Raw genomic sequence first — 13252 nt, 5'->3', positions numbered from 1 at the left:
GCTTAATTTCTCTTCGAAAGTTCATTTTGCAAACATCTCCTCTTCAGAGAAGAGAGGAGTATCTTTTATTACTCGTTCAGGTAAGGGTCAAGCCTCAGTCTCTTCTTTGGGGAAAGGAGAGGAGAATCTAGTCACGGATGTGTCAATCGAATGTCAAGTGATTTCTTTCCCCAAGGATTTCAAGACGATTTTGCCAATTTGTCATAAAAAATAGTTGTTGATCTCAAAACTTTTATTGCACAAAGAATTACCTTCAGTATTCTTTCCAAAAGGACAAAGATTTTGCAAAGAAAGAATAAAATTCAAATCTTTTCTGTTGGTCAACCAAAAGGATGAAGGAAAATCCTCAATATAACCGGTAAAGGAAAATCCAATGATGTTGAAAAGCCATAAGTGAACTGATATTGATCATAGCTATGACACATTTTTAAAAGACCATTCTTCTGGCAATAAGACAGTGAAAATATCCTCGGTGATAAAAAGAATTCACTCAATCTCAATATCTCTTTAATCATTTAAGCTACCATTAACTATCTGCAAAAGAGATCTCTCAATTATCGTCAAGTTGAAGACTGATGAACGAGTCAGACCCTCGGGGCCAAAGGAGACTCGGATCATCTCCAAGTTGATGAAGTGTGTGACATGTTCTTCCAGGAAAAGTTTAAATCATCGCCAAATTGAAGGCTGATGCGATGAACCTCCCGACAATCCCTAAAAGATATTTGATCAATGCTATCATTAAGAGATTTTCAATCAAAGCGACCATATTATCAATTCAATTCTTGGGATCCAAGAAGACTCAGATCATTTCCAAGTTGAAGGAGCATGTGATGTGTCCTTCCAGTGAAAATGAGAACATCACTAAGTTGAAAGTTGATGTGATAAAATTTTTGCCTAATCCCAAGAAAGCTCAATCTTTATGTCTCAAAAAGAGTGCAAAAAGATCATCATGGGTAAACTCTAGATATCAAGTTGTCGAATCTTCCAAGAATGATCTTTATTTATGTGAAATTCTTTTATCAATATCCTTTCATAAACTGCTTTTATAATACTGAGAACACGTTTCCTTTTTTTTCATATCAAGGAAATGGACAACTTCCTTAAAGAAACTCAACAACAATAATTTGATTTTGGATTCTACAGAGTTAGCCCAGTTGGAGTTAATATTCTAGGTAGAAAGAGAGAATATATTTTATGCACAAATGTGTTTACATTTCAATCATTTTGAATCAACTACAATTTTTATCATGTTGGCAATATTTTCAAGCTATCCCGACATGAAGTGAGAATTTGATGTTCATTTTGACATATCTTGGCGCCATTGTTATCCTTCTTTAGGACTTTATAATAGAAGTTTTCAATATCCTTCTATTCTTTTTAATTTGAGTGCTCGGGCTCTCAGATTCGCACACTTTCCTGTGTTTCTCACTGTCTCGCCATAGACAATTCATTTTTTTTTTTGGTTTGAGGTCGAGCCAACATTTATATTTCTAGCAAAAGGTCATCATAAAAGTTGTTATGTCTCAGCAATGAGGCGCCCAAGATCAATCCATTTTCAAAGCTTTAGAGAACCCCATTTTTTTTCTTTTGCAAACCCCTCTCAGATTTATTGTGCAAAATTCGAAGGTCTCATCATGGTTTTCTCATTCGAGGATTCAGTTATCCATGCCCGTTCAGGTTAAGGGTTACACATGAGTTTTATTTCATGAGGTATTTTTCATACCCGTTCAGGTTAAGGGTTACACCTGAGCCTCATTTCATGAGGTATATCCATATCCGTTCAGGTTAAGGGTTACACCTGAGCCTCACTTCGTATAGTGATAAATAAGATGACCCAAGTTCAGACCCGAAGGTCCGATTAATACATGGATCCAAGTATAGTTTGTGAATTTTTATACCTGGACTCGACCCAAGTTTTGATTAAGACCTGCAAATTTTAAATATACAAATAAAAAAAATTATATTATAGACCTGGGTCCAGACCCCATAGCATACCCAGAAATCGTGTGTAAGTCTGTTTCTACCTAGGTCCGAACCAAACTCAACCTGTTGACACCCCTAATTCTAGGCCCAAAGATTCAGATTCAAGTGCCATGTAGGAGCCTGACTGGTCAGAAAAATAACGTGGCGAGCTCCTGTTGACAGTTGATCTAGTTTATGAGCTAAGTCATATGGATTTGGCAGGTTGATGGGGCTAAGTTTTAATTTTGTAAGGTTTTAGGCAAAATTTTGGATTTTTAGCAAGTTTGGGGGCTCAAAACACATTTCCTCGCATGAAAACGGGTCCTAAATAGCATATTTGGGTTCAAACAATAGTTGAGGTTGGAACGATACTCTACACTATCATTCTGGACCCACTCATAGGAATGACAATCTAGATTGTCATATCGAAGTTCAGTAGATCCACCCCTGGGGACAACAACTTGGCCTGGATCCACTCCAAAATTCTGAACTGGATCCAAATTTTTTAATTTGAACGACAGTCTAGAGTGTAGTCTTGACCTTTGGATCCAGATCCACTTCACTAGAATGACAAATGAGCTTGGAATGACATATAAGAGTCCATTTGAATTTAAATCTAGATCCATCATAGGGTTGATAAATAAGAGTTTTTTTGTATCTTGACAGTCTAAATTGTTATATTGGCAAGTGGGTCTAGATCAAAACAAAATTTGGGTTCAGGTCGGATCCAATTTAATAGAAAATCTTATTTTGGACATAGCTTTTGACATGGATGTTCGGTTGAAGTGATATTTGGTGTGTTGAAAAGCTTATAATGTCAACTTCAATTTTTCTTTTAAATGAAAGACTTGAAAACATCATTTTTTAGGCCAAAATTATATTTGAAGTAAATTCAGTTGTTTTGAACAAGAGACATTAGTGTTTTGAAAAAACAAACACTTGAAAAAAATTCTTAGGAATGTTATCTGACAAAATTGGAGTGTCTAAATATGCCTCATTTTTATTGTCAAACCAAAGGAGCTCACTTGATAACAAAGAAGTTGACACATTGATTTTGAAATACAAAAATCAATTTTGAAAGCGTTTGACAATAATGAAATCTTTTCCAAAAACCATTTTTGACTCAATAGACATGGAATGTGCTATGTACCTTAAGTTGTCATAGTACATAAGGTGTCATAGGCCCTGTCTCTAATGCCAAGCATGCATAAGAGCAAACATTCATAGTGCTGACAAATTGTTCAGGCACCTCATTAGATCCTTCCACACAAACTGGAAATCAGGCCCATTCCACCCAAAAAAATAAGTGGGTGTTGTTTTGTCTTTAAACATAAAATGGAAGAGACCAACCAAAAACCTCAGGTCAATTCCATGAAAAGGAAAACAGCTACATGAAAGGGTAAAACCTTACAAACTACTCTTCTGCTAAAAGTTGGACATGGCGACTGAATGCATGTCTTCAGGCCGCCAGACCAAGATTAACCACCTAATTTAGACCAGGAGAGAAACCGATTTGACAAATCTAACTATACAAAAGCTAAATATGTACACCATAAATCTTTCAGCCCCTTTAAATAAAACTTTCGAACCTAGCCCTGAACTCCGAAAACCCTAATTCCCTTATGCAAGGATCTTCAGACCCAAGCTATGTGTATTTTTTCAGCTTATATGTTCAAGATTACTTGAAATATGAGCTTAAATATAATTTCACTGCTATCTCAGGGGGCCGTTATCTCCGCCAATTGCATGAATTGTCACAGGAACCCATGACAGAAGACACAATCTGAGAGGCAATACAGCAGGCTTTGGCTTGCTCAAATTGGATATTAAAATTTCAGTCTGGCGTGTTTCCTTCTACTGCAAGGTTGTCAAACTAGAAGCGAAAGCGGGAAATGATATGAGAAGTTTCAGTGAGACATTTTAAAATTTATAAGAAGCCGGAAGCGAAGTATTAATTTGAAAGCGAAATAGAAATAAAATATGAAACAATATTGTAACTAAATAAGAATCGAACAAGAAGAAAATAAAAACCAAAATAAAATTGATTATTCTTATATTTCATGTTTTTTGGGTAAGAGTTGAATTTTTGTTAAAATCTAACGATGATAGAGAAAGTACATGGTAAATGAGTGAAAGCCTGGGAGACAATACATAAAAAAAAACATGAAAAGAAATGTGTGAAAAGAATATAATAATCATAGACCATGTATGTGAGAAGCATTGAAAAAGCATGGGGAATCGAGATTCTCATGAAATTTCAGAAGCGAGGAGTATCACACTTCTGTTAGGAAAACCGCAAGCAAGAAACAACTGAAGGAAACAATAAACAAGAACGATAAAAAAATACAGCAAGAACACACAGATTTACGTGAAAAAACCTTTCCTCAAATCCGAGAGAGTAAAAAACCACGGTCGCCCAGAGAAAAAACTTTATTGCTCTTTTTCGACAGTTATAAGAGAGAAATAAAAGAAAGAATTTATACAAGGCAAGGGCGACACTCCTAAACCTAAACAAGTTAGGTTTGATCCATAAGAAACCGGGTCTCAAACTTAAGCCCAAGAAAAATTTCTCAAAGACCCGCACCGGGAGAGCCCCCGGACCCCCCTTTCTGCAAGGGCAAAAACTCTCCTAACGAGGCAACATCTTTGAGCAACCAAGACTTTCTGGGGCTACCTTTTCTCTGGCTGCGTTTACGTATGTATGTCCACAACCAGTGTAGATGTTGCCTCAAGCCAATCAGCAATCAAGCCTTCAACCTCATCTTAATATATTGCAAACATATTTAGATTATATTCATTTGGTTTTAAATTTGTTCTGTATTTATGTGATATTTAATATATATATATATATATATATATATATATATATATATAACAGGCGTACTCATATTTTTTGAAATTACCGTGTCGTACCCTCTATACCCATACTCATACCTGTATCTGCATCCGCAACCATACCCAGGTGACAGAATATAATTGAATCTTTTGCTTGGGATCTCCTATTGGGTCCGTTGGTCTTGCGTCAAAGAAAAATGTGTGGATCGATTTGGAGGTGTGGGTTGTATTGACATGGTGGGTGGCAACACCTAAATGCTGTGTTTGTTATTTTTATGAAAAAAAACTTGCATTCATTAGTATATGTCATAATAAACATTCTTAAAATGTTTTATATTAATAATTAACATGTTTATGATTCAGATTATTTTTCTTTAAATCTTGCTAAAAATTATTTGATGACAATTTTTTATCATTTCAGTTATCTTGTAGGGATGGGATATATGGATGGATGCACTAGTTTATGTAAAAGAAGTATATCTTAAATACCTTAATTCTAAATTATATGTGGGCTGGGTTTGGTACCCCACCGAAACCTGAACCTTCGAACTCGTTAGTTGGGCAGGTATGGGTGCACCTGATGGATCAGATTATATTATTTTATAATGTAATAAGAGTATATTAGTAATTTCATTAACAGGGATTAGGGACAGGGTGGGGGCAGGTCGGGGTAGGGCGGGGGCAAGAGTAAGTCCATCCTCGTACGGGTTTTGATTTTCACCTCTATCCTCGGCGTTTCATATCCTCCATCCCCGCCCCAAACGGGGTGGATTCAGACAAATCCCGGTTTCCCCCTGTCTACTGCCATCCCTAATTCCCATGTTTATTTCACCAATGGTGGAAAAGAGAGGGGAAGGGATGTCAACGTAGCAATTTCTCATGAGAACTGCATGAAACAAACGGGCCCTAAGGGGTGTTTGATCACGCGTCCCACAGTGTCTTGGTTGACCAGCCCTAAGGGGGTAACCTCACATTTTCTGGATCCAATAGAAAATCACTCAATCTAACCTCACAGATCCATTCATCGTGGCTCGTTTCTTAAAGAATTGAATATGGATAGAGTGGCTTTAAGTAAAACTGTGATTTTTTTTTGTTGTAGAATTTTAGTGCAATATTGACTGTTGATTTTTTAAGTTCTAAAAAAAAACATGCAAACAATCAGACAATATAAGGTATGTTATTTATTAAATACCAATATAGGACATGTTTGTAGAGAATGATCAACAAACAAACTAAAATTTGTTGAGAAAATTAGTGGTTTCTGCTATAAAGAAAGGTCCAAGTGAACTGACTGAGAGGAACCTACCATTTGAATGGGCATCTAAATTAAGGATTTTGTAGGGCCAATCCACTAAACTCACTAGAGTATGCAAACGGGTTCGGATCCAGAACAGCTAAATACATGCGGAGTCAGATCCATATCAAATCCCAAACAGCCAAAAATTGTAAAACCTCCATCCTGATCTGTCCCATTTGCATCCCTAAGAGTAACGTGATGGGGGCATATCCTCTTGTGCATCTCTCCAGCCAGGGGCAGATCTAACTGATGCTGAAATATGGTAGTTGCCCATACTAATTGCCAAAAATGTTCATATTAATTAAGGGTGTCAGCGGGTCTGGTTTACCCGAACCAAACCCTATAGGGTCTGGGTATGGTGATAAATAAGATGACCCGATTAAGACCCAGGTCTGGACTCGAAGGTCTGATTAATATATGTACCCTGGTATAATTTGTGAAATTTTATACCAGACTCAGACCCGACCCGATTTCCTATTAAGACCCACAAATTTTCAATGTAAAAATGATAAAAAAATATGGTTTTACCAGGTATATCCCGGGTTTGGTTCATCAGGTCCGGGTATGATTTTCTTACAATAGACCCAATTAGACTCAAGTTTGGACCTGATACCATACCTAAAAATCTGATCCAAGTCTGGTTTCACCTGGGTTCTAACCAAACCCGACCAGTCGACACCCCTAATATTGATGTGAACTAAAGCTATAGTCAGCTTTATCTCACATAAACATCAACATCTTTGGAAACTAACAATGATACCTACCCCCTTTTATTTCCACATCATGTTGCTCCATGGTTCTGATGGTGTGGGCCCACCAAATCTTCACTTTAGATGCTCGTTCCAAAGATACACATGAAAGCAACTATAATTATTTAACAAGAAATTTCATTTAGAGGCTCATCTTTTGCCTGATATGTCAAAATTCGACTCATGTTTTTTGAGAATATATTTCAAGACCTAAATTTTCACTTAGACTATCAAATGGCGACGCAGGTTGGAGTAATTCAGGTTAATCATGAGTTAAACCGCTCACAAACACATTTTTTCAAACTATTTGTTTAAAATAACATTTTGTATGGATCTTAACCATGAAAATAACTTCAAGTATCTATTTAACAATATAAATTTGGGTCTTGTTTTGTTTTGTTTTTTAGAATAAAGGAATTTTTTCATTGAATCTCAATAGATTGTTACAAATTCGTTGGCATTGACAGGGAGTCAATTTTCAACCAACTAAACAAAATTGAGAAGCATGTAAACATTGGTTGAATGCAGTCCAATCACTGGAACCCCACCTATGGCAAGCAGATCCAATGTATGGGGCAAAACACTTTATCCCACTAGGGGTAGCCACGCCCCACTATAAAAAAAGGGGTTGCCCACCAAATTAATGAGGGGGGACCTACCGCCACGGCCATCACCACCACCACCACCACACCCCAATAAAAAAATAAAAAAATAAATAATTAAAAGGGACAAACTTTACAAGTGTTTCACCCCCAACACAAAACCATACCTGCCACTAGGGATGCACAACGAGTTAGTTCGGGCTCGCTTGAGCTCGACTCGTTTAAGCCCAGCCAGAACTCATTCGGGTAGATAAACGACTTGATCTTGAATACAAGCTCAAGCTCGGTACACATAAATGAGTCGAGCTTGATCAGGCAATCAAGCTTGATCAGCCTGATTAAGCTTGGTTTGCCTAGTTATATAATACATAGAATATACTGTGTGTATATTTTATGTTTGTAAATTTTGACACTGCAACCACCAAAGTGGTACCCCATGTGGTAAGCAGGGGCTTGTGTCAAGCTGATAGCTCAGGATCGAATCCCTTTGCCGCATGGGGTGGCTGTTGTTCTGGTAGGGGTCCGCCTAACTCCAGCTTGCCTTTCAAAAACAAAAAAATTGACACTACAGGCAACGGGTAAGGTGTTAGCCACCCACTACTATAATTGCAGTTCATTTTTCTTTTAAATAAAAATGCTTGGCCCGAGCAGAGCCAGCCTAAGCTCGTCTCGAACTCGGCTCATGTGCATCCTTACCTACCACCTATATCCAGCTATAAGCTAAATATCAGCCTAACATATGCTTATAGATAACAGATGGATCCTGATGTTTGTCCCTGTGCAGTCTAGAATTCCTTTCTTTCCAAACAGTCCACCAGAAAATAGTGATCCGATATCGACATTTATCTTCTCTTTGAAGAACTCGTCTTGCTGTCAAAAATGGTGGTGGTATATTTGTCGGGAAGGAGTGACTTTTTTAAAGTCCAGCTGGGGTTAGGCAGACCCCTACCAGAACAACAGCCGCCCCATGTGACAGAGGGATTCGATCCTGGGCCATCAGCTTGACACAGGACCCCGCTTACCACATGGTAAACAACCTGGGTGGTCGGGGAAGGGTGACTTGGTGCCTTACTTTAGGTCCAAATATGCTTTGCTTGGGGTCCCTTTTAATTGGTCTCTTGTTAGAGCAAGGTGGTCTTCCTCGGGTACATGGTCTCAATGGTCTAAGGTTTAACCCCCAATTCGTTTGTGGATTGGTGCAATTGGGTGATGATGGTGTTGTTTGTGTTTGGGCTCACTCTCCCTCGAGTCTTTTTTTCCTTTTGCATTGCGTTCGGTGTGTGTGCTTTGCTTGGATGGTGATTATGGTTGATGTGCTGACACAAAAATTTGTCAAGACTCGGCATCTGTTTGGTTAGTGTGTGCAGCAATTGTGGTGCAGCTGTAGAGACCGTCCCACATCTGTTTTGGTTCTGCCCATTCTTTCATATCATATTCACATCCTCATGGCAATAGCTTCGCCCCGAGATCTGCTCCATCTGCAGCTTCTTCCTAGAGGTAGTTTATGGAACTTCGTGTGGCAGACCGGCGGTGTTGGTTGTTCATTGCTTGATGAGCGGTTTAGCGCGAAAGAAACAGGCCATGTTCTATGGGATGTCTCATTTGGTAGCTCTCAAGTGGCTGGTTATGGAGTTAGATTGGATTCACTCTCTTTTTGCTGACAACTAGATCTTTCTTGTGAAGCTTAGGATTGATGCCTATGCTTCTTTCTGCATTTATCTCCTCATTTGCTTCTTTAATAAAATTAAGTTTTCTTCCCCTAAAAGAAACTAGTTGTTGTTTTGGGATGAAGGCGTAGTAGTTGTTGTTGCTGTTGTTTCCCTAAAAGAAGTAGTCATATGGTTTTATAAAAAAGTAAGTGCCTCACTCATTAATGAGGGGCCAATGTACTCCCCCGGGCTGTTTTTTTTTTTTTTGAGAGAGAATAAGATATGCATTTAAATGAAAACTATACAGATTTTGACAAGTATGATGAGGTATCATACTCTGCCGAAGGGACACGAGAAAAAAAATATATAAACGTCGGTAAAACAAAGCAACACTGACAGAAAATTCTGTTTTGATGATGCAAAAGGGCCGATATAACCATGTAAGCCAAATGTCAGCCAAAACATGCTTATAGATAACAGCTGGATTCTAATGTTTGCCCCTACACAGACTGGATTTTCTTTCTTTCTTTCCAAATAGTCCATGAGAAAGTAGTGATCCAGCATCGCCATATAAAGGCCCATCTTTAGGATCTAGTGGTAAGTTCTGATCCTAGAAGCAAATGTTTTCTTGAAACCATGTGCCTCTTTTTGAGCTACTAGCAAATGATGAGTATTTAAACAAAAAATTGCGTTATTTACAACTAGTCACATGGTGTTCATGTAGGCCATGATCGCTGAAAACTCTACTTACGTATAGAAAACCAGTTTCCTGGGAAACCTTTTCTAAACATAAAACCTACTGCTTCTCACACTTGAAAAAAACTAATTACATGGAAAATGTGTTTTCCATAGCGTGGGAAACTCATTCTCATCACATGAATAACCTATTTGATTTACATTGAGAAACACATTTTTCAGGGATGCAAAACGGTTCGGTTTTGGGATTACAAAATACATTATGGAGTCGGATGGGATCCAGAGCAGCCAAATTTTGCAAGAAGACCATTCCTGAATCTGATCCGTTTGCAACCCTACACATTTCCCATGCATTTTGCACATACATTACCATAGATTCAAACTTGATTTTTATTGTAAGCTAAATATCATTAGTCATTATATATTAATTTCTTAAATGGTTGCTATAAAATAACATAATATTTGCCGAAATACATCAGTGTCTAAAGATATTGTGACAAAATCAAGACATTGTATCGATCAAGTTCTTAGTTTTTTATTGTTATTTTCTTGCATAATTATTATTTTATTTTTAGTTAACTAATTTATTTTTAATTAATCATTAACTCCTTAAATCAGTTTATTTTGATACATAGCATCTGCAAATTTTCAGAAACAATATTGTTGTTGTTTGCAACACACACACACACACACACAAAGAGAGAGAGAGAGAGAGAGAGAGAGAGAGAGAGAGAGAGAGAGAGAGAGAGAGAGAGAGAGAGCAATAAATTGGTGTTTATTAGGATCAATGCTATTAGCTTCTGGAATCCAAATGGATAGGAATGCGATTGTGAAGCCCAATGAAAAAATAGAAGAGAGAGAGAGAGAGAGAGAGAGAGAGAGAGAGAGAGAGAGAGAGATTCCTATCTTGTTGTGACCGCCTTATCCCCTCATCCTGTTCATACAAACTTTGATATGATCAAAACTTATAGAGACCGGTCCCAAACTATTTATGAGTGTGGCCCTATTGCGTCTCCCTCTGCTTTCCACCCGGTAGAATCCATAGCTCCTGCTGTTTTTCTTCTGGTTATTGGATCAACTGTAATACTCGATATTCTTTGATATTTAAGTCATTAATTCATGATATTATGAATTTTTCCATTTCCTTTAGTAGAGCCCCTACAAACTTTTAAGGGATGTTTATGGTAGTACCTTACTACCATAAGGTATGGTGGTAGACACTTGATTTACATGGAACTAAGCTTCAAATGCAACATCTAACCTTTGGATCATGTTTAACATGTTCTTTTTACTATTTTCATGTGTTAAAGTTCACTGAGATATGCTATTTTATGCCATTTCTAGAACACACTTATTTTTATGGATTGTGAGCCATTGATTTTTATTGTATCATAAATAGGATCTAATGATGTATTAGACATGATAAAACCTTCTTACATGACAAATAAATCATGTTAAACACGTCTCTATGTAAGATCTACCATTTGGTGGCTAAAACCATACAAACAGGAGTAATATGGTATCATGGTACAAAACCACCATATATATATGTGTGTGTGTGTGTTTCTATGTTTAACTAACTTTAAACTAATTATATAATGATTATAACTTCCAATTTATCGAAATGGCCAGAACCATAGTAGCTTTAATCGGATAGGGAATCGGTCAACCTCGGTTGGTCAACATTTCAGCAACTCGTGATTAATCAGCAAATTAAGATAACGTGTGGGTGGGGGGGGGGGGGGGGGCTCTGCTTGTTGGGTAGGAGCTGTTAGTGCATGTCACCTTGTGTTAGGACGTTGCAAGTTCAAATCCCAATGGTATGATGTATAACTGGTGGGGGTCTGCCTAACCCCAGCTTGCCTATAAAAAAAAAGGTAACTTCTAATTAATCAGTTTTTTTCATTTTTATGTTAGCATTTTATATTTGTTTTTCTTAAACCTAAATTTTAAAACTGCCAACAAATAGTGATCTAATTCAAATAATTTCTTATACTTTTGATAATCATCTAATTTTTAATTTTGCAATACATAATAAAAAACAATCCCCAAGTACTTGTAAATTCTTTTATATATATATATATATATATATATATATATATATATATATATATAGAGAGAGAGAGAGAGAGAGAGAGAGAGAGAGAGAGAGAGAGAGAGACGATATTCCTTTCTTGATGAGAGAGAGAGAGTAGTGTGTAATGTTGAACATGCAAAATGTTGGATGTTACAACGGATGAGCGCACGCCGTTAAAGGTCTTTTTTTTTCGTAAATCGGATTCTCACCGGGTGTCCGACTCGTTCGATTCTAAAGCACGTCTGATGATAGCCTTTCGTGTGTGTGTGTGAGGCAGGAGGCAGTCGGATAAAACGTTTTGTGTAGTACATGGTTTTAAATGGAATTGTAGTGGCCCATCATCCCTTAAAACGCTATATCATTAATTCGGTGATAACATTTCTCTGCTAGTGTTTTACTTTTTTCTTTGAATCGGGATAGATCGCGATTCACTGGTCCTATTTATCGTTGAGGAAGCGATTCTACGATTTTCATATTGTGAATGCTTCCTCATCAATAGAGATGTACAACAAATCGAACCCTCTCGAGCTCAGCTCAAAGTTCGTTCGTGCTTTAAATGAGCCGAGTTTGTTCCTGACTCTGAGATTCAGACGAGCAAATGAGCAGAGCTTGACAGGCTTATTGAGCTCGATAAAACTAGGATAAAAGTATATATATAATATGTTTGCAAAAAAAATATAAAAGTTATTATTACATTAATTAATGGGTAGGGCATTATTTTTTTCTCACAAGCTGTTGAATTTGAATCTCACCTAGAGGATTTTTAGTATGTATATGTTTTTTCGGTCATAATAAACAAAATACATGATTTGGCTTGGTGGTGGGTCACTTGTGAAACGTTGGGAGAGATTAGGGATCACATCCTACTTTCTCAACTTTTTTTCAAGATTCCACCTTTTTGGAATGCCATTCAAGCTCGGCTTGAGGTCAGAACTGAGCCGAGTCTGGTCAATGAAATTCAAGCTCGGCTCCGAGCTCAAGCTAAGCTTGGACAGAGGCATTTTAAACTGAGTCGAGTTCGAACAGCCTGGCTCAGCTCGTGTGCATCCCTGCTCATCAGGATGCCCACTCTGTGGTTTAATGGCCGAGTCTGACTACCATGCCCAAGACTACTAGCTGACAGCTAGATAATAAGGTAGGCCCACCACACGCCTGAGAGCAATAACAAGCACAAACCACCAGATTTTCATGATCAACTGCTTTAGCCCCAAAGAGATTTGATGTAGTGGGATGAGACCTAGTCTGCAGGTGATCTAGGTTCGAATCTCACGGGCATCGCCCCTTGTGCAAGACGAAGCCTGGTGACTGACTCCCTGGGGCCCACGGAGTTTTACACTGTCAGGACAGCGATTGAAAGTACTGCAGGCAAAGCTAGGTCTTTGATT

This window comes from Nuphar pumila, chromosome 14, assembly GCF_984573655.1.
Source record: "Nuphar pumila chromosome 14, dmNupPumi1.hap1.1, whole genome shotgun sequence".
In the NCBI taxonomy this organism is placed as follows: Eukaryota; Viridiplantae; Streptophyta; class Magnoliopsida; order Nymphaeales; family Nymphaeaceae; genus Nuphar; species Nuphar pumila.
The sequence above is the reverse complement of the archived record's forward strand: the minus strand, read 5'-3'. Positions refer to the sequence as shown.